The sequence below is a fragment of the Corapipo altera genome, unplaced genomic scaffold, assembly GCF_003945725.1.
Source record: "Corapipo altera isolate COAL_440 unplaced genomic scaffold, ASM394572v1 24b, whole genome shotgun sequence".
Lineage (NCBI taxonomy): Eukaryota > Metazoa > Chordata > Aves > Passeriformes > Pipridae > Corapipo > Corapipo altera.
The window spans coordinates 1016768-1043505 of record NW_020884888.1 but is presented as its reverse complement, the minus strand read 5'-3'; positions in this window follow the sequence as shown (position 1 = coordinate 1043505).

Here is a 26738-nt window from a genome sequence, read left to right as displayed (position 1 = left end):
TACTTGGCACAGTGACAAAGTTCCCATTGTGTTTTAAAACCAAGAGTCTACATTCTAATTTTGATAACTAGGACAAGAGGGTGTAAACAGTGGAATTTCAGTAGAATTGTTAGGGATTTATCAGTGTTAATCAGAGTAGAATTTGGCTCAATAGCTCTATGCTATTTTGGAGAATGTCTACATTTACCGTTTTTAATATTTTCTTTTTACATGCTCCTATACAGCTCCAGCAGTGTCTTTAAAATAGTGAAATGGAAATTGTTAACAGGATTTTAATGCATCATGAATAACAAAATATAAACCTGGAATCTGGAAACAGAAATGTAATGAAATGTGTATTTGAATTCATTGAGCCCAGTCATTGCAATAAGTTAAGAAAATAAAGGAGGCTCAAAAAGTGGTCACTTCAAACATAGGCAATGTGGTGTCCAGAAATCTCTTTGTAGTGACACGTCTTAGTAGCCCAGCTGAAAATATGACTTCTGCTTCAAATACTGTGTTAGATTTAATTTCAATCAGCAGATGTATGGTTATAAATCTGTATTTCTAGAAGGCTGCAGATCTAAATGACAGGAATGAGGAGCAATAGCGGCTTCAGTGATGACATTAACATGCCTGTCTTTGTCTATTCCTTCGTCCACTTTGTAAAGCATGCATCTCCCTTGTAAAATGATTTTAAAGCTTGCTTTTCCCCCTAATTTTAATCTTCTTTTCCTTGGAAAAGAGTGTTCAGTCTTCCATATCTAAGTCACTCTTTATCCTTGCAGTGCCTCCTACCCAACAAGTGGAAACAGCCAACTGCTACAAGATAACACATGCCTTTTACAAAATAATAAACTTTCACTAGATCTTTACACTCTGCCAGGAATGTGAACTAGTGATGATCTAGGTCGAATCTCAAAATTTAGTGCTGTGGGAAGATAGGAAAGCAAGGGTTGAGGACTCTTTATTCAAAATGGTCCAATCATACAATGCAGCCTGGACAATAAACATGTCAAAGGCTTTCTGGTAGAGGTGAGCAGGGTTTGAACTGATACCCTACAACTGGCTTTCTCGACATGTAGGTGAAGTCCATGGAAATGAAGTCAGTGGAGACTGGCAGGTAAGACAAAACAGAAATTACATAAATCTAGAAGCATCTTCCCTCTGCCCAGCTGTAGGTAAGAAGATGTATGTTTGTGCAGTGAGGGTAAATGACCATGGGGATATAGCATATTCTCCACTTCAGCTTTCACATTAAGAGAGGAATATAATGTGATTCTTGGGGTTGTCCTGTGCAGGGTTGAACTCTATGATCCTTGTGGGTCCCTTCCAACTCAGGATATTCAACGATTCTATGATTTCAGAGATTTAAACCGTCTCAGAGTTCTCTCAGAATGCTACATAGCAGAGCTGAATGTCCTTCCACATTTACCCAATACATGATCTGTATTTGCTTTCAGTTACTCAGGTGGGAAAAGTTTGTAGGGAGTAGTGATAACTTCAATTAATTTTAGTCATAGAGATTGGAAGAAGGAGCTTTCACATAGCAGCCTTTCTCCCAGCCTGAAAAAAATGTTTCCTACTTCTGTTTTAGACCAGAACAATTTGTGTCCCATCCTCAGATATTATCTATTTTTTTTTCCCAAGCTACAGTAATTTAACTTAAAAGATGTTTTTTCTATTTCCTTAGACCATCATAGTAACAAAACCAATGCTGGTTTTTAATCCAGAATAACTGCAGAGGGCAGCATAAACTCATTATTTAAACTCCACAATACCAGGAAAGATCAATGTCCCTTGAAAATCTCAAATAATATTTTATATGCAAATAACCCACTGCTCTGATAAGCAACTTCAGCATGTATTGCCAAAAGCAAATATGAGAGAATTTTATGATAGATTATACCTTGAAGAAGAACATATCACATTACATTAAATTTTTCTGATTCTAAACAGATGGAATAGGATGTATGCTCTGTAAGTACCTATTTTGCTTATGCTTTATTATGATATGTTACAATACAGTGGCATTTACCAACTTCTTTTTACAATATGAATAAAACCACAAAAGAAAGGTTGTCAAGAAAACAAATTTGGCATTGCTCTTTTTTGTCCCTGGTGGATTTCAAGTTATTAAGACTTATTAGGAACTAATTCTTCTTAATGTGATATTTATATACATGGATATCCAATTTTTAGTAGTAGTAATTATGCTCTTTGTAATTCCTGGGACTATAAGACATTACACAGGGCAAATGTGAATCTTTGGCAATGATAGATAGTCTTGTAAGCACATGCTCCATGAGAAAGGGTTCAAAATATATTTCCCCTTTGCATATAAAATAAGATACAGATTTTTTATCATTTTCCAGTGTTAATCCCAGAGCTCACTACCAACATTTGCATCCTCATTTGCAAGTGTTTGGTTTTATGGGCCTCAAAATTTTGTGGAGCTTCTCAGTAAACTTTCAGTGCAGAAAAGGAGCAATAAAGCAAGCCCCAATTCACACAGGCACCTCTGGGTTTCTCAGTCTTGCTCAGTAGATCATTGTTTTTCTAGTAGGCTTTCTAGAGTCCCACCATACTTTGGAGAACTCATCAGCCAAACCTTCCTTTCCAGTCTTCTGGTACGGTTCATTCAGTTTAATCCAATCTTGACTTCTTTCTTGACTTTCTTGACCTTTCATTACTGTCTGACCTTGTGTGCTGACTAGGTATTCTCTGGTTAATAGTATTAGAATATGTAGTTGCACATTTTTCAGTGTCATATCTATGTGAATTTGATCTTCCATTTCAGTAAAAAAAAAAAACTTCTTCTTATGTATGTACAGGGAACTGGTTTTGTGTATACACATCATAGTCCATCTGAAAATACTCTGAAGCTCACTCCTCCAATTGCTTATCTTTGTGGATTCAGGTTATAAAAGTCTGACTGTTTTCTTCTGAGTACACTTTACAGCAGCTGCCCTATCTGCTCCAGTTTTAAGTTTTTCATGGAGAAATTTAAATTTTAGTTTGTCTTCCATTTGAAAAACTGTAAAGCAGGCACTGAATCTTACCACTAAACTACTATTTAAAAAACAAATTGCACCAAGATAGTCTTCTCTGTTTCACTTGCAGTACAAAGTGGCCTGTCTTTAGCTTCTGACAATATTGTTTAAAATTTATGGCCCTCCCCATTTGCATTTTGTAGTTCATGGTGGAGAGAGAGAGAGAGAAATTCCTCCTAATGTTTATTTTAATAGAAAAGTTCACTGTTTAAAATAGAAGCTAATACAGAGTTTTACTTAGAATTTAGTTTATAAAAAGACTCCACAGATGCAAGCAGATGCTAATTGCCTGCTGCTATAATAATATGTCCTCCAACCTGAATAATATGCCTAACCAAGCCACAACAACTGCCAGCAGCATGTTAACTAACACTGTTTCAGCCTGCATGCTGTGTAGAGACTGATTACACTGGGGCATGAAGATAAGCATGGGAATGGATCTAAATGGCAGCCAGGAACTTTATTAACATATCACTGGGAAAGAAGTTATAGCTTTTCTGCTTTCTAAAGTTGTCACTTATCAAGTATGGAAGTGCAGACAACATGGAAATAATGCAGATGTCAATATTATGATATTTGTTGTTGTTTTCAAAGTATTTTCTCACAATGCATAGGGAAGTAGATTTTAGGATTTGAGAGAATTAGCTTTATGGTTTCTAACAGCAGGTATAAGACTGTTTGGATGTAAATGTTAGGGAAGTCCTTATCAATGTACTACATATGTAGTTGATATATATGCAAAGAAAGGTTATGTGATTCATGTTAATGGCATAACAGCAGCATCCCATTGCTGAGTATTCATGTCAGGTTTGAAACACACGCAAAACAGGTAGTGAATCTATTTCAACACCAGTGGTCCTTATAGGCGTTTGAGATGTCTTCGAAGTTACTATTTGATGACAATAATATTCCTGATGACAATAAAAAGAACATTTAAGAGCATTTTTTTAAAAGGAAAAGATATATTCTGTGTTATTTATGGGTAAAACACATAAATTATTTATTAGATGGATTATGGAATAAAAAGTGCAATTTTTACTTTTTTGTTCTGTTGAAGAAACAGCTCACTTGCTAAGTGCAGGTAGCTGCTGTTCATTCGGTCCTTTCTCAACAAAGCCAGATAGACTCTAAGCATAGTAACAAACTGTTAGGATAATGTTATCACCATAATGTTGTAACAAAATGATAATTGCAATGTTGTAAGAAGGGATGTTAAAATTTATCTTACTGTTTTTACTGTACAGTAATTTCTGAAATTATTTTGCCCAGTTTCATGTGACTGCTTCAAAAGATGAACCTAATTAAGGACAGGGGAATCTCTGCTCCAACACCTGGAGCACCTCCTACTCCGTCATCACTAGCCTTGGTGTCTGCAGAGCTGTTTCTGTGACATATTCTCACCTCTCTCTCTGGTTGCAGTTGCTGTTTTGCAGCAACAATTTCCCCCTTCTTAAATCTGTGCCACCACTGCTCCTGATGGGCTCAGCCTTGGACAGCAGCTGGTCTGTCTTGAGATGACTGGTATTGGCTCTGTTGAACATGGGGAAGCTTCTAGCAGCTTCTCACAGAAGCCGCTCCTGTAGCCCCTCTGTTATCAAAACCTCACTATGCAATCCCAATACAGGCTTTATTTCAGAAATTTCCCAACACGTTCTCTGCGAACTTCCCCTCCAGTACTCACCTGACCTGACCAGGTTGAGATCACAGGGGCTGTGAGAGCATCCCAGTGGGCAAGACCTATATATGGGGTATAACATACAGAGCTATTCAGGATCTGATCTCTGAGATGTATTGTCACAGTAATCCAAGTGAAGGTGAATAAGGCTCTGGTGCATGCATCGGAAGGGAGGCAGTATTTTAAAGCAATTTTGTCAGTAGATTAATCTGTAGCCATGGTGCTAATGGAGTGCATGTCACACCTGTAAGAAGCAGTAGCGAAGCAGGAGCAGCGTGAGGGCCGATGGCAGTGGTTAGTGAGTCAGTGCCGAAGGCAGAGCTGCAGCCCAGTGCGTGGGTGGGAGTCTGAGCTCCCCATTGCTAGAAGAGGAAAACAGATGCTGTGTTCACATTAAACAACAAATATGTGTCTGGTTCTGCTCCAAAACCTACTCTGTAAGATAACAGAGTGAAGCCTGTAAATCACTTCCTTTGTGTCATTGCTGGATGACTCGCTATTACCATTGTAATGAGACATACCTTTTGGTGATGGGAGCATGGGTCTAGAGTCACACATCAAAGCTTTTTCTGTGGTTCGATTCACCTTCCTCAGCTCTATTGGCAAGATTAACTCAGAGGCTTTCAGGAATGCTGGAAGGTCTGCGTACACCTTGGAGATGAAATAAAGTCATAGAATCATAGAATCATTTAGTATGGAAAATGTCTCTAAGATAATCAAATCTAACCACTAACCCAATACTTCTGTGTTCATCACTAAACCATGTCCCTAAGTGCCACATCTATGTGTCTTTTAAATATCTCCAGGGAGGGTGACTCCACCACTTCCCTTGGCATCCTGTTCCAGTGCTTGAAAACCTTTTCTGTGAAGAAATTTTTCCTAATATCCAACCTAAACCTCCTCTGATGCAACTTGAGGCTGTTTCCTCTTGTCATATCTTGTTACTTGGGAGAAGAGACAAACCCCTATCTTGTTACAACCTCCTTTCAGGTAGCTGCAGAGAGTGATAAGGTTCCCCCTGAGCCATCTCTTCAGCTGGCTAAAGACCCCCAGCTCCCTTAGCCTCTCATCATAAGACTTGTGCTTCACATCCCTCATCAGTTTTGTTGCCCTTCTCTGGACACACTCCGGCACTCAGTGACTCACTTGTAGTGAGGGGCCCAAAACTGAAAACAGGATTTGAGGTGTAGTCTCACCACTGCTTAGTGCAGGGGGATTTCAGCATCACCTGTGTGAGACAGGCCTTTCAGAATGCTCTTGGTGCACTTCACATGTCATTACTATCCATTAGGTAGAGGAAAAAGCCCAAGCACTGCTAAGCTGTACCCAGTCATGCCTCCTCTTCTTGCTTCCTAAAACCTGCAAATAGTTGCAATCTTATTATTTCAGGCCTAAAGCAGAAATGCTATTTGGGAAAAGGGACAGCTTGCTTTAGTTCAGTGGTAACTGGATTGATGATGGATTTTCAGTGAAAAAACGAAGTACTGAAAACATATGAAGTGTGTTTGCTTCTGTTATATTCTTTTCTCTCTTCTGGAAGTCTTCTCCCTCCCCTTCCTCCTGTTACTTTCTTTAAACAGGAGGGAACACTGCAAAACTGCAGATATCTATAATTCCTAAGAATTTTACTTGTCTTACCGGCTATGAAGGAATAATTTTCAATATGTTTTAGTCAAATTTTTCTGAGGTACAAGTGATGTATCCAAAGATGTCAAAGAGGTCCTAGGCATTTTCAATATGTGTTTTAACTATCAGGCTATTCTTTTCTGTATAGTGTAGTTCCAGTTATTTTAAATGAGTGTTTATGACACCAGAAAACATCAAGATGGCATTTGGATTTTGGAAAGATAAATATATATCAGAAAGCTAATTTAGTAATGAATCATCAGCAATCTTCTGAAATGGACCTTCACAATTTGCCATTCCATATAGACATTAGCTCTTTTTGAAATAATCTGGTAATTTTTATCTGTTGTGTAAACTTGGAGTTGCTATGCAGAAGAAAAATTAATATTTTTGTATTGAAGAGTGTCAGTACCTAATATTTTAAAGGACAAGCACGGTGTGTCTGTATTACTGTTGTTTAAATGCTCTTGGTAAGTAGAGATAGTAGAATAAAGGATTGCAGATGTAATATTGTTAAGGAAAGATGGAATGGAAATATTTTGTACTTGGAAAGGTGAGACAAGAATGCTACCACCTAAGAGTGCCAGGTGGCCCTATGGGCATTGGTTTAAATGTTGGAGCTGTATAAGGACATGAAATTGAATACCTGTCTTGACAGAAGAAAATGAAAAATAAACATCATTTTGAGAAGGGAGGAAACAATCACAATGAAAACAAACTCAAACACTATGTAAAAACAACCCTTTAATGTCTCAGTTATTTTGCTGGCAAAACAACTGTTGTTAAATCAATCGCATTGCACAGACAGTCACTTTAGGCATGATGCAGCATGTCAGGGTGTGATGTAGCATTGCAGATGCAACAAGCATGCAACATGCACAGAAAGCGTAATAGCAACACATGAACAGAAAAGTGTCTCTAAAGTGATTCTGAATATTGGGTGTTTCCCATTGCTTCCTTTGAGCTTGTAAACCGTCAGGGGAGTGGAAGCAAAATATTTTAGCTGTAGCTCTCTCTTGTTAACACATAATCATATCTTTACTACCATAGGAGGAACTTCTGAAAGGTCTAAATGCTGACCTGTGGGACTGGTTAGCACCATGGATGGGAAACTCAGTGACCACTCTGACGCAGTTTAGCTTTGTAGAACTAAACACCAAAGATCTAAGATAAATCAGGACCTCATCCAAGCTTTTTTTTCTGGTTCCAGGATATTAGCTTTGTATTGTTTTTATGGACACTGAAGATTATATTGCATTTATATATGTAATTGATATCAATGGAGAATTTCCAGATTTTATGGCCATTGAGCAGCCTTACTCATGGTTGACAGCTTTATCTGTCATCCTCCAGCTATCTGATAAATAGGCTACATTTGTTTGATCACCTGGTATGGCAACAGAACATGGCACTTAAATTTATGCTCATTTTCTGTAGCAGGTGCTTCTATGAAATGTCTATATAGCTACAATTGTCAGTGGTTAGTTGCTGTCATCCATGAGTAAAACTGTCCAGGAACACAAAGGACAAATAAACTTCTTATTTTCATAATTTTCATAGCTGAAACAAGCAGTAGGATCCAATACCTTAGTTGTAGTTATTGAAAGAAAAAAACAAATCACTAAAACGTGAAATAAAAGAAGTTGTGAGAAATTAATAAGACGGTTTTATTACAAGCAGGGATTTTCATGGTTACCTCACATTGGGATACCTGGAGGTCATTTTGTTTGGAGAGACTGAAGAACCATTTTGTGGTCAGGAGCCTGGTGGGTTGTATGTTGTTCTGGTCACTGTTACTGACTGCTTTACTTACTGTTCTTATTGTTCTGGTTGTACTGATCACTGTTACCTACTGCTGCTTACTGCTTTGCTTACTGTTCTTATTGTTCTGGCCACTGCTTTGCTTGTTGTTCTTGTTGTTCTGATCACTCTTAGGCAAATCGGAAAGCATGTAAGGCAGTAAGACCAATTTGGGCTTACTGTAAAGGGACCATGCTGCTGGGGGCAGGGAAACAACCTGGATGAGGATAACCAATGGACTGCATCAGAAAGCAAAGACTGCCTTTTAAGGAACAAAAGAGTGAGGCCTGGCGTCGAGGTGCGAAGGAGTGGTTATGTAAATCAAGAGACCTTAAAAAGGCTTGCCCCCTCCCAGGCAGGTGTGTTTGAACCAGGTCACAAGTTCGGTGCACCCAGCACTGTTAATAAAGTTCTTTGTTTCACTTTATTTGGCTGTCTCTGAAATTTTAATTAGAGATATTTCTCACAAAGTGAACCTAGTTAATGTGCTCACTATACCAAAAACTAAGATTCTTGTTCTGGATATTACTGATGATACTAAGACCACAGTGTAATCTTTATATTCTCCATGATGTCGATAATTCCCTTTATTAATGAATGCTTCATAACAAATATTTTAGCCAAGTTGTAGATGAATACAAGACAAACGATCACCCTTAGTTAGGACTATTGACTGAATTTGACAGTAGAGGTAATCAGGGTAGGATGAAGCACTATAAGAGCAGAAGCAAGTCCAGTTGGCTACTCAAGAGAGACAGGCATGTGTGACACGTGGCAGTGTCTGAGAGCTTTGAAAACTCCTAAATAGATGTCACCCCCAGCAGGAACTTACAGCCCCTAAGCAGCTCAAAGTCAATATAAACTGTAAAGGAAAAAAGGTCATAACTTCACCACTCAGGAAACAGTAATGCACAGACCACTAATCCAATTGATTACTCTTGGACCGCATCATCAGCATGACAGCAGTCACTGTGGAAATGTGATTTTCAAACATAGCCTTATGCTTTGTTAGTTGCAAATGTGCCAGTGCACTGGGAAAGAAAAAGGAACTACAGCTCTAGTGCACATATATACCATCGCTTATCTCAGTGATAGCAGCTGTCTCCACAACAGCAGCAGCAGGTTACCATTGATCCATCTGGGCTCTACAGAATACCAGTCATCCTGTTAGTGTTGAGTATTTCCCTGGAAGGAAACTGTGAGGGTCTAGCAGTGCAATGGTGCTGCTGCAGCTGCTGCTGCTGCCACCTCCGTGTCTTTGTATTGGCAACTGCAACAGCATAACAGGGAAATACCCTCGGCAGGCTAACCTTGCCTTTGGATGCCCTCCACTCTTTAGCAAATAAAGGCTTCTGTCCATAATAATTTCACATGTAGTTGGTTGCCAGGTGCCTTGTGAAGACTAACTCTGGCAAAAGCGCTTCTGCTAGCTGGTATGCTGGTTTAAAAGTAAACTGGCGGAAGAAATGGACCCAAGCCAGAGTTATAATTCACTAAAAAGGATTACAATAAATTCAATGATACAGAGAAAACTGGTTTTAACCCCCAAAGACAGATGTATAACCCAGCATCCTGGACAAGAACAGAACAGTGTTTGCTAAACCCTGTGCTGAGCACCACATGGTCCCCCTGGGTGTAAAAGGAAAGGAAACCAGTTGGTCTGGGTGATGGTCGCAGTTCTGTCAAAGTAACGATCACAGTCTTGTCAAGAGTGGTAGTCACAGTCCTGTTGGAGTTCCGGTCCTCCTCTGGATCTGACAAGTGGTACCAGAAGTCCCCAGGCCCCAAGATTATATACGCTTAGAGTCAGGTGGGAATGCCCAATACCTCCCTCAGGGCAGGGAGTTTCGCATTTAGTGATTTAACTCTGTGAATCATGGGACATTTTTGGAATCTTTGATGGTCTAGGTCACTGTAGCTACCTATTATTCCGGTCCAGTATGGCCCATTAGCAGAAATGACCTCTCAGGTTGTGTATGAAGGTGCTAATGCCTCCCTGGAGGGGAATTATCACAGCTGAATAATTGGTCTGAAGACAAAGAAACACTCCCCTGCCTTGCAGGGTTTCTTTTACACCCAGCTTGTAGCCTAAGGTGTCAAGTGTGCCCTGGGCAGCTGCTGCAAACAATCCCTTTACTAACAGTCCATCAGAAATGACATGGAGGGAGTAGAATACACAGTTTTGGTTATACCCACATAGTGATAAACTGGTCCTGGCCCCTGTAACTAGGACAGCTGCATACAGCTGACATGGAACTAAAGTCTGAAAATACGTTCATGGTTCATTGCTGTCTTCAATACTCTGTAACATTCCAGAGAAACTTGACGTGGTTTTCATGGCAGTGGCTGCTGGTACTCCTTCTCCCAGGCTGCTCTTGCTGAGTGCGGTAAGAAAAACAGATGCTACAGGCAGTGGTTGTTTGCCTTTCCTGCACCTCTTTTTGTAGATGATGTCAACAAGATTAAGAAATGCCAGCTCCAGTTTCTTAGTGTTTATGATTTTTGAAGCAAATGCAGGAAAGTGGTGACTACGAATTGTTGTAAACATCAAATTTGAATCTTTCTCATCCAGTAAATGATGATGGTGAGTCACAAAATTCCAGTTCCAGTATCTCTCCTAAAATGACAGATAATCCAGGGTTGGATCAAAACACAGATGATTTCATTTTACAAAGGTGCTGCTGGTAGGTCTCTGAGCCAAGAAACTCACACCTCATATAAATGCCACAAGTGACAGGTATGATATTTAAAGATTGTTGCACAGTCTCGAGCCATTTTCAGCTCACTTCCTTGAACTCTGGTCATAATTTCAAAACTTTGAGTCCTCTAGCAGAAACAAGCTGACAATGACAGGGTTTTTTTTTCCAGTTTCATGAATGACAGCAACCAAATGGTGAGATTGGGATTCAAATAATCTCCTCAATCTATTCTAAACCCTGGGCCTCTAGAAGAGACTTTATTCCTCCTGAGATTATTTTACTCAAATTCAAAGGCAGTAATAACATACACAGAAGGGAGTTGGAGGCGGGTAAACCTAAGACAAACTGGCAGAAGAGAGGTCTCCTTTTTTTGGAAGTCAAAAAAGAAATATCTTAAGACTTGATTCTTTTCAACATTCAACACTTAAAAAATAACTAGTGGGAATCAGGTCTCCTGAAAATTCCTTCTCTTTCTCAGTGCCTCTGAAATTTTAGTGCTTTCTATGCACTTCCAAAATAGTTTGAAAATGCTCATTTCGATATCTAAAGTCAGGAATCAAGCAAAGGGATCAAACTCCTGAAGACTTTCATCAGACACAGAAGAATAAACTACCACCATCTACTTCTACAACTGTTTTTTAGCAAAAATCATAGCCCCACTGGCTATGCTATCTCACATGTAGGTAGCTGCTCCTCTCCAGTTACCTCATCTTTTGTGCTAGTGATTTCTACCATTTAGAAAGAGATTGCAGTATAGAGAACCATGAAAACTCCTTGCTGCCATAATGAAACATTTTAAACAAACTCTCTTGTCCTTGTCTTCTCCTACGCTGCTGATCTGTGCAAGATTGTAAGCTCTTGCTTTAGGTTGGGGAGACCATTTGCTTCAAACATTCACCTCTGTCTACGTGGACTTCCCCACAAAATTTTAACTCCTCATACACTTCCCTCTATAGTACAGTCACTATCTTTCAAAAGAAATACCACCTGTAGGGTAAGTAACTCTTTTTGTGGATGATTTTGTTACTGAGGAGTCAGTTATTTCACTTAGGAAAGGCTTCCCTTGCCACTATCTCAAAATAGTGCTGTTCTCTCCCCCCTTGGATTCCAGAATCTTGATCTCTGACATGCAAGGAGAGAGCAGATGACATAAGCCTTTGCATTCCAGCAGGGACAGATGGGGGAGCAGAGATAATAAAAACTCAAAGGTGAAAACAGGAGGTACCTTTGCCCCTGGAGGCCTGGTGCATAACACAGCATTGTAAAGAACTGGTCCTTGCATATGAAATTGTTGGGGGCGCAAGTCCTTGTATAACAAGGAATGACTGCTCCTCGTGCAGTGGTGAGACAAAGAGAGTTTATTTCAAAATCCATGCTCTTTTATCCTTATATACCATGTGACTTCTTTAGCCAATGGAGTTACCTATGTCGGCGCATGCTCTTTTGGGCTTCACTGCCCCAGCACATCCCTTGAGCCTTAGACATGCCTCCCACATGAAATAAATCTTTTTTTTTTAATACTTCCACTACCTTGGCATTCTTGGGAAGAATACCTGCGTATGTTTTACCTTACACCACCCTATATGAAAAAGCACTGAGTGCAGTACCACCTTTCTCTGCTCTGGATATCCACACAATGCTCCTCCTTGCCTGGGCTATCATGGACAATTTCTTTCTCCTTATAGGCCTTAAATACTAAGCTTATATATAGTTATTGCAAAAAAAGGGCACAAAAATCATTAAAGGTTAACATGAGGTACTACTAGCCCTAGGAAAATATTTTTTTGTATAAGTAAAACGTAAATGTTAAAGAGCTCTAAAAGGTAAGTTAAAAAAAAAACACAAAAGGAAAAGGGAGGAAAATTAATTTCTAGAAACTCGATCTCTCTCTGAACAAAACAGGAATGAACACAAAAACAGAATCAGAGTATATCCAAGCTCAAAACACAGCAAAACTAATAGTAATGACTAACGAGAGTGAAATAAAATTAGTCATAAAATTAATTGATGAGATGCATAAGGCAGAGTGAATTAATTGTCAAAATGCATTTGTTTCAATAAAAATAAAGCTATTTGTTTGGAGGTTTCCTCATGTTCAATCTATCCTGTTCCAGATTGTAATTTATTTTTGAAAAATTCTGAGACATCTGGGAACAGAAATTGTTAACCTGTCACATTACTGAAGTTGTTTTTGCTATTGCATTTCTATGGTGAATATAAAAATATTCTGTATATCAATTCATTATTCATACTGCTAGTTTTTAAAATACAAGGACATGACAAATTTGCCCTCATTTTTCTGTTGTCCCAGGGACCCAGATTTATTCTTTGAAGACAGACACAGTAACAAACAAGGGACAGCTATTTGCACAAAGTTTTGAATAAATAGATTCAATTAATTTATATGCCAGAGTCTCGGTTCTTGCACTGTTATCTATTCCTATTAGCTCGTGGAAATACTGGTTTTCTGCCCTAGGAAAAAGCCAGTTTTCACTTCCAACATGTTTTTACTTGTTTTGGTGTACCCAGTGAGGTTTTGGATTAGGAGACTCATCCTCCCAGACTTGTTAACCAGCTCAGCTCTCTGAGACTGCAGTTCACAAGGATGCAGTAATGGTCAGTGACTTGGTGAAGATATTGCCCACCACCAGATGACTCATGTGCTTTGGAAATCAATGTAATTGTTTTCAAGTGAAAATCCCCCTTGCTGTGAAATTTAAGTTTCTTTCTGTGTTCTCTGTGTATCACGTTCTGGGTATAAGCATGAGAGATGTATTTTTCAGGCAGTCTAAGCTGTTCTAAAACCATGCTACTACCAACAGCCTCACACTTTCCCTGGTCATGACTCTATATTCTTATATGATGGCATAGTCTCATGAGTTTGCCCAATTAATTAGTATGACTGAACACAAATCCTTTTTTTTTGTGTATAAAGTTTGCTTTCAGTCATTGCACAGCTACATCAAGTTCTTTAATTGAAACAAGAGCAAGTGAGGCAACACAAGACCAAAGTGTGGTTGGGAATACCAGTATCTCCTTCCCCCCTTTTGGTGGTACCATGCCCTTAGATCGACTAGAAGTGAATAAGCCTGCTACCTCCAGTTATGATTTGTTTAGTAAAAGGTATTAAAGTTTGTTTAGCACCTGAGGTTTTGCAACTGCATCTAACATTTAAACTATGTTTAATGAGACTCAAAGCCTAATGTAAAGTTAAAACATTTCACTTTCACAGACTTCCCCCTCCTCACAGCAGATTTCTGCATCAAATTTAATTCCTTTTCTTCTTGTGCCGCAGAACTGCCTTTTCATCTCTTCCACCCCTCAGACTCCTTCCATCCTGGAGTTCATAAATGAAATCACATTAGCTTTATTCTAAAATAAAGTAGTAGCATTTAACAGACTGTGTATTGAAATTCATGTGTCACATGGTTCTGGTTTTACAGTGCAAATTACCCTAGAAAATGTGGCAACTGCAAAAACTGGAAATCAAAGGCAGTTGTTAAAAGAATCTATGCTCAGTAATATCATGATAATGTATGGAGTAAGCATACAAACAAGCTGAAAATAAAGAACTAATCTGTCCTGCAGGCCATTCATTCAGCTGCAGTGCTTGTGCCATATGTCAGAACATATGTCTTTCATAAGAATATTATTTGGAGGGTAAACAGTGTTACTGCTGCTGTAATGCCAGTAAATTGTCCCCTGGACTGTTCCTGACAAATGTGTTGTTTTTTACCACCAACTCTATGTGAGGGACAGGTAGCCTGGAGAGGGTCACCACCTACTGTCTGTGAAGCAGAGACAAACAGCTGAAAGCTCTGTGTATGTCTATGCTCAGACCCATTGAGCCCCTCAGGATGATGTCTTCAAGGAGATAAAAAAGAGTTGGGAAAGGGACTCCTCTGTATCCTATCTTAAGGAAGAACAAAAAGAATTGGGAAAAGTCTGTCCCTGACAAAGCCATTTGTGGACATGGCAGGTGATTTATTCTGGATGAACACATACTGGGTAAAGGACGGGAGGGCAAGAAAGGAGGGTTGTTGCTGCTTAAGGGTAGGAGGCTGTTTGGGGTGAGTAGTGTGAGCCATGAGTCCATCAGGACTCCCGACTGACCTCTCTAGTATTTCTCCTCATTACTGGAAGAGTATTTGATTGATGTTAAGGACTGAGCTGGCCCCATACACATAATTTTGCCTAGATGTGAGCAAAACTAGCAGCTGGTATTATTCTCTTGTATTTCCCCAGACCTCATTAATGAGGTAGCCTGAGTACAGTCCTTTATTTCTGCTTCCTTGCCAGGTAACCCCTGGGCCGGGATAACAGCCCTTGCCTTTCCCTTGACCACACACTGTAGTTCTCTGTAATTTTGTTTTAAGGTGTTTAGAGGCTGGTACTGTTTAATTTGCTCCCCAACCTTTTAATTTTGATTCCCGCTATGGATTTTTTTCTTCATATGTCAATCTCCTAAGAGAACACTATTCAAAATTGGAAGTATAAAAGCAGTAGGAGAGCTGCAATGGGACAATGTATTATTCTCCTGTATGCAATCTGAATAATTTGTTAGCTGCAAAGTCCAGGAGTGAGGTTCAAATTTGCAATTCTCCCTTTTTGCAGAAACCACATTTTTCGAGCCCAGGCCAGTTATTGGTTCGATGATATTGTAGGTTGCTTTTGTAGCTAATGACTGAAGAGAAACTCCAATTGTCTTTGACTGCAGTTTAAATGACCAGATACCCTGTTACCATTTGGCTAGATACAGGGAGCTTAAGTGCCAAGTCTGAACATCCACTTGATTCGTACAAACATATAGTAACCATGCAGTTACCACAGTGCTATGATGTATTTCAGTTCTGTATTATACATGTTGATTTCTCCAGCATGGTCTATTATTGCCAGAAAGGGAAACTAGTGGGAGAGTAGATTTGTGTTTACTGGTGAGTGGAAAAAAGAGAAGTATGTTTCTTTTATGTCATTTTTGGTAAGTGATATTTTTTTATTTGCAGAATCTAAGAAATTACATTAGGGACAAAAAAACCAAAAAGATATCTCTTATATAGAAACATCCATAAGCATTGGTAGGGTTAACACATAGGAAGAGTAGGTATATTTACCTGCAGGGAACTACAGAATCGTTCTTACAGCTGCTTGTGGAACATTTGGAAATCAGCCATTCTTTCAATTATCTGCCAGACAAAAAATAAAGATAGTAAACAGCATCAAGGTAAACTACCCCTGAATTTATGTATCTGAAGCTGCTGGGTACAGTCAGGAGAGTGATGTCTTCTGTATAGCCATTTTTATAGCTTTGAGGACATCTAGCTATAATCTGTACCAGCGCACACACAGGTAAAAGAAGGCAATGCAAGACCAGACTCAGCATTTCCTCTTTCAGGGCTAATGCTCTGCTATCTCCTGAATTAACCCAGCTTTCTATTAGTTTCTGAAGGATAATTGTAGGAGAAGGAGCCATGGATGTCAGAAAATACATCAGTAGCTAAATTCCTAAGGAATAAACAAATCCCAGGTTACAATTGAGAACTTCTACTGTTCCAGTGACAACAACAACAAAAAAATCAATTCATACTTTTGATAATAATGCTGATTAATGCTTTTAATAAAAATTAATACATTTATCACTTTTTTATATTAATCAGAAATTAATTTATATTTGGGATTGGAAATACTATTTAATCATTCAACCTGGAGAAGAGGAGGCTCAGGGGAGACCTCATCACTCTCTACAACTACCTGAAAGGAGGTTGTAGCCAGATGGGGGTTGGTCTCTTCTCCCAGGCAACTATCAGCAAGACAAGAGGGCATGGTCTTAAGCTGTACCAGGGGAGGTTTAGGTTAGACATTAGAAAGAAATTCTTTACAGAAAGGGTAATGAGACATTGGAATGGGCTGCCCAGGGAAGTAGTGGATTCTCCGTCCCTGGAGATTTTTAAAAAGAGACTGGATGTGGCACTTAGTGCCATGGTCTAGTAACCGCAGCGGTGTCGGATGAAGGGTTGGACTTGATGACCTCAGAGGTCCCTTCCAACCCAGCTGATTCTATGATTCTATGATTTCTGTTATAAAGACATAATAGTTATCACAAAATGTTGTTATTTGAAATGAAATTCTAAAGCTTTAGTTCTCTTTTTGTCACTGCAAAAGAGCAATCTGCCAAGGCTAGGGACCTGTAATCCCAGTGGGACATGTTTACTGCTTGTATAACCACCATGTTCCTGCTTTAAGTTCTCTGCTTTCATTTTTAATATCAAAGAATCATAGACTTTATCTGGTACAGATTTACAGTAAAAGACTTCTGCAAACATTCCTCTGAGAATAAGAATTTCTACTTTGTATTTTTGCTTTCTTTCAAATTAGCTCAATAAATGTCAGAGGATTATTCACACCAGACAAAAAAGTATCGTAAAGCATGACTGAACACTTACCATCTTGCACTGTCTACACTTCATAGATAAAATATGAGCAAGAAGTTTTGTCCTTAGTTCAAGTAAGCTAGAAAATAAATACATATGTCAGGATGGCAAGTGCGATCTGCTCCCTGCCCATGAGGCACCTTTTGGGGAGGGGTGGGACCCTACACATGGGAGTAACAGGAGAGGTGAGGAGAGAAGAGGACAGAATCACGTCTTTCAAAAGGAGCAAGCTGGAAGATTGGACCAACGCATTTCATAGTTGAGCTGCGGTAGAACAGCGCAGGACTTTAGCCAATGACCCTTCTGGTTAATATTTCCTACCTTTAAAAAGACTGTCCTATACCCTTTAGGATCAGTTCTGAGTAAAGAAAGATTTTCATTTGGCAATGTATTTCACAGAGATGAAATAAAAAATGAAAGCTAAATAAATAAAATAACATATTAAAAGATCCAGAACTATGAGAATCTTGCCCTAGAAATACACGATTCCTAAACTCAGGCTTCCACCTGTATGCCTGTAATTGAGTAAAAGTATGATCATAAAAAATTAAATGTTGTCATTTATGTTTTTGTTTTAGTTAAAAACCCCATGTTTGTAGTTGTTGTTATCTATGCAGGTTGTTTTAGGTACCTTTAACAGTATATAAGTGTTATGTAATATTTTTTTAAAACCTGGATGGTGGAATGACCATATTGTGATTTCCCCGTGAATATTAATAATAACATTAGTAAAGTATCTATATAAGGAAGAACAGAAAACTTAGATACTGTGATACTGAAAATTGCTCTGAAGCAAGTAATTGCTGTCCTGTGAAACTTTTTACTCTTTGAACACATTAAGTATAGATTCTAACAATTCTTCCTTATCTCCTCAGTCACCATGGAGTTACTAAGGAAAGTCCAAAGGACAACTGGCAAGTATAAAAGCTGGACATTATGATGTCCTATTGGTAGCTGAGAGAGGTTCAACTTTATTAATGAAAGTTTTTTATCTTTGAAGAAGATAAATAACCATTTTTCTTCAGTCTTTCTCATTCAGAAAGTGTGAATATTTTGTCATTTTGTAAGTAGTCAGCAAAATTTCTATACCTCTGTGAAATCACCTAACAACAGATACATTTTCAAACACTTTTTTCAATATAGAGGAATATTTGCCTATTAGATCTTATTTATGGCAATCTTATTTATCCCTTAGAAATGCTGACAACATGATGCATTAAATTTTGCTTCACTAACTGGTATAATTAAATATCACAGTGAGGGGGCTTAATTTGAAATGTGTCTGTGAGCTAAATTACTTGTGTATTCTCACACTGAAAGTCACACAGAAGGATTTATTCTGTATCTATTTAGTCTGAAATTAATTCTATATTGAAAATACCTTGCAAGTGATTTATCTGGGAGAGTAGGATAACATTTCTGCTTTGAGGTGAGCAATATTTTTACTTTAAAGTAGGATACAATAAGGATGTTTTTAATTTATAACAGCTAAAATCTTAATTTTAACACACAAAACCCATTATACTATTGATAAGATGAGGTGTCAGGAAAGTAATGGACAAAACATCTTTAAAACTGTGAAAGCACATGGAGACTGTCTTTTTATCATGTTTCCTTTGCCAGCAAAGTCAGCTTGTGAAGTTTCTTTTCCTCAGTCATCTCAGCCCCATCCCTTCCAACCCCTGCAGAATCCCTTTCTTTATTAGATATACCAGTACAACATTTTGTGGAACAATTTTTCATTGCAATGTTCTCCTTTAAAAGAATCACTTCTCAAAAGGAAAACTGCTATTTTCATGTGGGCTTTCCACCAATCTTTACCAAGAAACCGAGTAGAATTGGTACAAATGAGGCACAGCAAATGCAGTACAGGAGAAGCTAAAGCAGAAAAATTAGGAATCCCTAAAACTGGTTTTTCTGTAAAAGAAAGAAAGCCACGTAACTCTAACTAGTAGATTATATTACCTTATCAATGATGGACAGAGCTAACTAGAACATTAAATGCAGTCTCTTTTCAAAGGAAATAGCTCCAATGGAGCCAACAGAGTTGAAATGCTGTGAAAATGGAAAAATTTTAAAAAATCAAGTGAGCTGAACTTCTAAATGGAATCATAATCAAGATCCTTTAGATTAAATATCTCAGGCTGTATGCTCAGCTGCAGGCCTGTGCAAGATAAAAAACAGGCCTCCTGAGGACTGTCATGTAAGCAGGTTGTGACCTCGTCTGCCTGTGATTCAGGATGACTTCTCTCTGCCCACTGCCAACACCACCCAGCAGAGATGCACAGCTGCAAACTGGGGAACAAATGCACTGATGCTGCAGAAATATCTAGGACCTGAAGACACCTCTTGAAACATTGCTAGCATCTTCTAATAGACTGGGTTGTAGGGCACTGAGCCTTATTTGTATTTGCACTCCAGACTGAAACCATGCTGTCCAGTTTGCTTTCAAGTGAGTTAGGTTAATTCTGCATGCATTTGTTGCATGCATTCATTCCCACAAGTAAATAAAATAGATTTATGAGGTTATATAGTTCATATTTTGAATATAGATTTGAGGAACTTTCTGGGACAAGACAGTTCACAGAGATGCTGTGGTTTTTGATCACCATGGTCCTGCCCACTCCAGCATCCCTTTCCTCTGCCGTGCTTTCACCCTGCCCTCTTCGTGCTGGTCCCAGTACTCATCAGCCTGCAGTGAGCTATTTCAGATGATTAACCAAGCAGAAAACCATTTATTATTCTTTGTAGCTAGGTTTACAGTGCTTAAAAAGAACGGAAATGAGCTCAGAGCTTCAAGCACGATACTCAGTTTTGTCTCAACCATTTCCGAAATCTGATTTCAAACCATCCTTTTCAGATCTGCAGAGAGCAACACACTGCCTATCCAATTTTAGTTGTTGGTAGTCTGTGTTCCACAGCACTTGAAGAAACAGAGAGCAATCATGAATACATATTCCCTTCATAATCAAACATCCTATAATTCAACACTTAATTATCCAGTTTAAGTGAAAACTCCATCACCGATACTGCGCTTTGTTTCAGCACATGATAAAATCATTAAGCATCGGAGGCCAAAGATCTCTGCAGGATATCAAAAGTAACACAAGCACTTAATAATGATTATCTTATTTATAATTACTATTGTGACTTGTAATTTAATCTGTCCTAACTTCGTTAGTGCCATGTTGATACTGTACTGCCCTGGATAATTAATCAAGATGTCACGCAACACTAAATCAAATGTCTAGCAGACAGGAACAAGCCTGCTACATCAAGAATAGTATCTTTATCGAAAAACTTTGTGATCTCATCAAGAAGTTGCTCCACTAGCAGCAGAGGAATGAATAAAACTATGAAAGTACTTAGAGGGAGTTCTTTTGTCATGTTTATTTTGCCAGCAAAGTCAGCTTATGAAGTTGATTATGAAGAGGAGTTGATATGATCTGTAAAGTGAATGAAGGTCCTAGGACTAACCGGAGCTTATGTAATATTTATTCCTACATTTTTGCTGAGCTGTTTTGTGCCATTTTGGTACCGAGCTAAAAATATGGTTAATTTCCTAAACCTTTCGAATCTTGTCTAGGTAACAACCTTATTTGGCTTTGGGATTTTGCCTTAGAAACAGTGGCCACTGACCCCATTTACAGGTATTTTAATGTAATATTTTTAATGTTACATGACACTTGTGGAATCCCAAATTTTGTTGCCAGGTCTGGCAACTTTACAATACTAAATTTATCCCAGAAAGAATATGGACAAATATTCTTTTTCTTGAAAGATTATCACTGGATAAGGTGACAGGGAGGAAGATCACTGAGTCTGTAGATTTAAGATCTGTCTTTAGATAGTTTGCTCCTCAGTCCCCTCAGTCTCATCTTTCCTAACTCCTGCAGTAGTAATTTCATCAGTTTGTCCACGATCGATGCCATGGCTGGTGGACTAATCACCTTTTACATTATCTTATTCAATTTTTGGCCAGCAGTGTGATACTAGTCTTCTGTCAGCTCAGGGAGCTTCATGGACAGCTGCTGGATGAAGCCCTCTGGAGCTGCTGGTTTAGAAGTTGCTATCTCTATTGATCACCCTGTTCTGAGTGACAATTTGATTAGCACATACTTATTAAACAGTATGCTTCAACAGAAACTGGTTGTTTTCTTTTTCCTAAATTCAGAATATAAACTTCACTGAATTATTATTGAAGTCTCCACTATATCTGCCTAATGATGTGCAAATGCTATTAGTCCCGTGGGTTTTTTTTATCACTGAAAATTTCTTTTTACTGTCCTTAATCTTTCTTATATGTTTTATGTTTCATTTATATATTTTCCATCATTCTCTGCATATAACTCACAGCGTTTGGTATCAGTATACAAATTTTTCAATTTGAATAGTGTTGGTGATCTTGTGGTTAAGATTATGATAACTTCTATGTAACATCAGCGTTCCTTGATGTTGAAAGTAGGCCAGCCAAAGCATTTTTAATTAGCATGGTGGACAGAGAAGATTAAACACTAGATTATGATTTTAGAGCATCTTGGTTTTCCTGGAGAAGTATTGTTTGCCTTTTTAGGATCATAGAATCACAGAATGGTATGGGTTGGAAGGGACCTTAAAAATCACCTGGTTACAATCCCCCTGCCATGAGCAGGGACACCTTTCACTAGATCAGAGCACTCAGAGTGCCATCCAACCTGGCCTTAAACACTTCCAGGGATGAGGCATGCACAACTTCTCTGGGCAACCTGCTCCAGCACCTTACCACCTCCACAGTAAAGGATTTCTTCCTATTATCTAATCTACAGCTACTCTCTTTCAGTTGAAACCATTCTCCTTGTCCTGTCACTACATGCCCTTGTAAATAGTACCTTTCCATCTTTCTTGTAGGCTCCTTTCAGGTACTTGACAGCTGCAACTAGGTCACTCCAAAGCTTCTCTTTTCCCCGGCTGAATAAACCCCATTCCCTCAGCCTTTCCTCACAGGAGAGGTGCTCCATCCCTCTAAGCGTGAGCTGTTACAAAAATAAGGTTTCTGGGATCATGACAAGCATTCCTTTGTGTGCGTGTGCATGTACCTTTCCTTGTTCCATATCCCCGATAATATTTGACCATGTAGTTCAGTTTCTCCTCAGTTTGCCACGGGTAAGATAAACCCAAATTAGCATAAAATAATGAGAATTCAACAGCCAAGGTAAACTAGAAAATCTAACTGTAGGGGTGATTGCCATCATAATCTCCTGTCCCAGAAGACCAGTATGGCATTATACTTGCCACAGGTGTGAGTAATGCTGCAGGCACTATTCGTGCATTGTCAGGCAGAGATCTGTGACAAACCATTCTTCCTCATTTCCTGTTGTCATGCATGAAATCTACATATTTTGTTCAAAAATTACTTCTCCTACTTGATCATAATTGCTTTCAATGTTGTGAATTGGCCAGGAAAAGCAATGAGAATTTGTTTGACGCCCTGCCATGTTTATCACAAATGTGCTTATTTAAACCCTAGCAACTCAGTTATGAGGCTAAGCCAACACATGCGTGCAATGAACACTTTCATAAAATAAGCCAGATGAATCACCCTCAAGAGATGCTTTTCTCTCTGCTAAATGCTAAGGACACTTAGCTAGCTTAGATCAGACACCTAACTTTTAGACAGCTGAAATTAGTAAGGCAAATCTGGGCAAAAGGCCTTGTCTGCGTCACTGCAACATCCATTGTATGTGCTTATTTCAGCTTAATGACAAAACTGTCAGAGTCCTAAGAGAGGCTAATGTCTTGCCTATGGTCCTTTTCCCACTCTACTAACATCAGGTTTATTAGTTTAATAATTGTTAAACTTAGGTTAGAACCTAATTGCATGATTTATGAAATGTAATGCTAGCATCTTTGTACATATGTATCTCCACATAGATATAGAAAGAAACATATATACATAAATATATAAATATATATATATGTATGTAGGAGAGCAGTCATTCAGAACTGGGTTTGTAGTGATACTGAGTCATCTGTGTTATGTCCAAACAAAAAAGATATTTCTTTCTGTAAACCCAGGAGACCAAATATTATAGTTTCTAATTGCATAAAATGGGCAGCCTGTGGAATATTTGCCTTCTAGGGTTACTTTTGGGTTTCCTGTTGAAAAATATAATGTGTTAGAGCACTAAGAAGATTTATGGATACATTTTCATTGATTAGCATGTGTGGTACCAAGAATTCATTGGATGTCTAAGGAAAAATTATTTCTACTGTTATACATTTTGCTGTGATTTGTTCATCTATGTAACCCAGAGATTATTATTATTTGAAACAGCACATTGATGAGCAAACAACTTATCTTCTAATTACTTGCTTATACAAGCAATTAATATTGCAAACTTTTAAGTCTTATAAGTTTAACTCATAAGTAAAATGTCTAATTAATATTTTTGCTGTCTGTGTGATACAATATTTTTTACAGAAAAGAAGAAAGCAAAGTTTCATAAAAAATAATTTAAAGCATTTTAATTCCTACTTCATATGCAATTTGATAAGAATTTGCTATCATGGCCAAGGCAGGATTCAGTGAAAGACTTCATAAGGTGGAAAAATGAGTCAATGACCTTGTCCAAAATTTAAAAAATATTGCTCTACTTAATGTTCGTTCCCCAAAATCTGCCACACAAAACTTGCACCTTCAAATAAACCAATAAGATTTTATCTAAAAATGGAACAAAAAATTGAAATTAGAAGAAATACATAACTTGCAAAGAACAGCCAACATTCAGTTTTTCAAACTGGTTTTTTTTCATGCCTGTTTAATTAGCATTTTGTTTATTCCATGATGTCTGAAAGTCCTCATCCTTTTAATGTGGTGCTGACTAATGTAATTGAATGCACTCATTGGCCACAGCCGAAAACAATATTTCATTTGCACTGAAGGCACTTGACATTATCCCAACAGTATCTTAATGTGTATGCCAATATAATTTACCTCTGCTTTACAATCTCTTTTACTCTGCTGAAGTGGTACAAAATGATCTAATATATATGAAAATTTGTTGCTACCTAATCTCAGCTATATTGTAGGAAAGAGTACTGAAGGTAAGTAGTGTTATTTTAAAATTTCATATGTTTTTATTAGTCTTAAATATCTTCATGAAAATAAAGAGGGATATCTAATTTATTCTTTAAATTGTACATAGACTATTATTGACTGTTTAAAAGTACAAACCTTCTGCCCCTTCCCTCCTACGTGGCTCAATGACATTAATTTACTTTTGCTAGGTTGTTTTTCCACTGGGTTGGCAAGTTGAGTGGGCTCCCTCAGCAATCAGACAAGTATCAGCATTTGTGTAAGCAAGTTATTTCAGGTTGTTTTCTTTTCTAGTCTCTTACTTCTACTGCCCTGACCAAGGAGACCAGAACTGCACCCTCAAGATTTGGGCAAACCATGGATCCAAACAATGTCTTGTGCCCTTTGTTTTGCTATCTGTTCTCTGCCTGAGAATTACTAATTACTGCCTTTTTGTTCCCTGTCAAACACTGAGCAGACCTTTTCTTGAACTTATCATACACCCAAAAAGTCAGTACTCAACTCAGAATCCATTGGTTAGCCTTTGGATTTGGGATGGTTGTTTTTTCTTTCTCATGTACTTCACAAGTATCCACAATGAATTCTGAGCCATTTTATTGCCCTGTGATTTAGTCGTCTAAAGTTCTCAAATTGTTCCTTTTTTTATAATTCTTTCTTATTTAATGGCATATAATGAGTTCATATTGATCCCAAGGTTCTAACATTTTAAATAGGGTTTCAGTGAATTTCATTATATTTTAGCATCCGTCAACCAATGTAATGGTTATCTAAGTCAACAGGAGTTATACTTGCTCCAGTATGGTAGCAAAACAATCTCAGTTCTCTCTTTTGATGACAAAACTAACCACAAAAAAATGAAGCCCAGGTAGGTAACACCAGGACCAGAAGTGTTTGTATTGCATTACCTTTCTGCAGTGAAATATTACATAAGGGAATCCAAGGGCTGTTGATTCATGTAAGACTTCTCACATACTACACAATTAACACTGATGAATGTGGGAGTGCTTTTGACTTTACAGACCTTTGCAGAACTCCCTGTTTGTCATAGGCTTACTTGTTCTAAAAAAACAAGCAGGAATTTTTCTTTCTCCTGCCCCACTGTAAAAGAAAGATATTGAATAGGGGAGGGTGGTTTGCCTAGGGTGATTCATGCACACAAAGAACTGGCTGACAACCCACATTCCAGGTTGAAAGCCCTCAGAAGACTGTGAGGGGGTGTGTGGAGTTTTTTGCTTTCTCCTCAGAAACAGCAAGGCACTTCACTTTTGCCTTAACTCAGGCAAAGTGAGTGTTGGAGAGGCTCCGAGGTCGTTTTTTTCTCGGCTTGGTCATCTGGCTGTTTTCTGGTTCTGGTTTGCCTTCGTTTCCTGCACCCTGTTCTGCCCCCCCGGACCTGCTCAGACTTCATCGGAGAGGTTTGGCCCACCTACAGAGGAACCTTTTGGGGAAGAAGTCACCCTTTCTCTCTTCTGCTCCCATGTTTGGCAGTGGGTTGTGCACACTGAAGAATGGGGAGGGGGGGGGGGGGAATCCTGGTCACAGCCAGCCGCAGACAGTGTGAGTTTTCCTGGGATGAACCCCAGTTTTCCCCTTTTCCCCTTCCCCTTCTTGGTGGGTGGGTGTGTGTGGGAATCTCCATTTTCGGCTTCTCCTGCATGCTGGGGCCTCGCGCAGCAACCGCCAGAGCCCAACAGTGCCCTCTGCTGACCGTGGTTAGAATTGCGCCAAAAGGCAGAAAGCACCGAACTGTTTCCTTTTGAAGGGGATTTTTTTCTTAGGTGCAGGATTATTTTTTAGTTGTTTTTTTTTGTGTTCTTTTGTTGTTCTACCAATACATATATATCCCTTAATAAAGAGCTGTTATTTTTTCTTTCTCCATACTTCCTCAGTTGGAGCCTCTTACTTTCGGATTTGCAATTGCTTAGAGAGAGGAGCTGGGTCTACCTCATAACTCATCCTCCTTAGCAAAACACTTCAGTCTCATTAAACTGAGACACTGTTATGTTCTAATCATTTGGTGGGGGAAAAAAAAAGAAAAATAGCTGGGATGGATGCCCCAGTCTGATCAATACCTTGGAGAAAGAGTCAGCCACAGAGCAGCCCTCCTGCTATTTGCTTTCCATGTTGTGGAAACCTTAGCATTCAGGCTGTATGTGAAACATGGATCACTCAAGTACAAAATCACTATAAAATAAGAGGAAGAAAAAGGTGGATTTCAGCAGTTCAGTAAAAGTTACATTGTTACCATTTAATGTTCTGCCTGATTCTGAACAAATAACATTTGCCTTGATTGATATGGAGATCCCCTTTCCCAGAGAAAACATTTTACATTTCAGTGTTTCTGAGATTAAAGCTTGAAAAATGTTTTGCATATTCTGAAGATCTTTGATTTTTCCAGCTCTG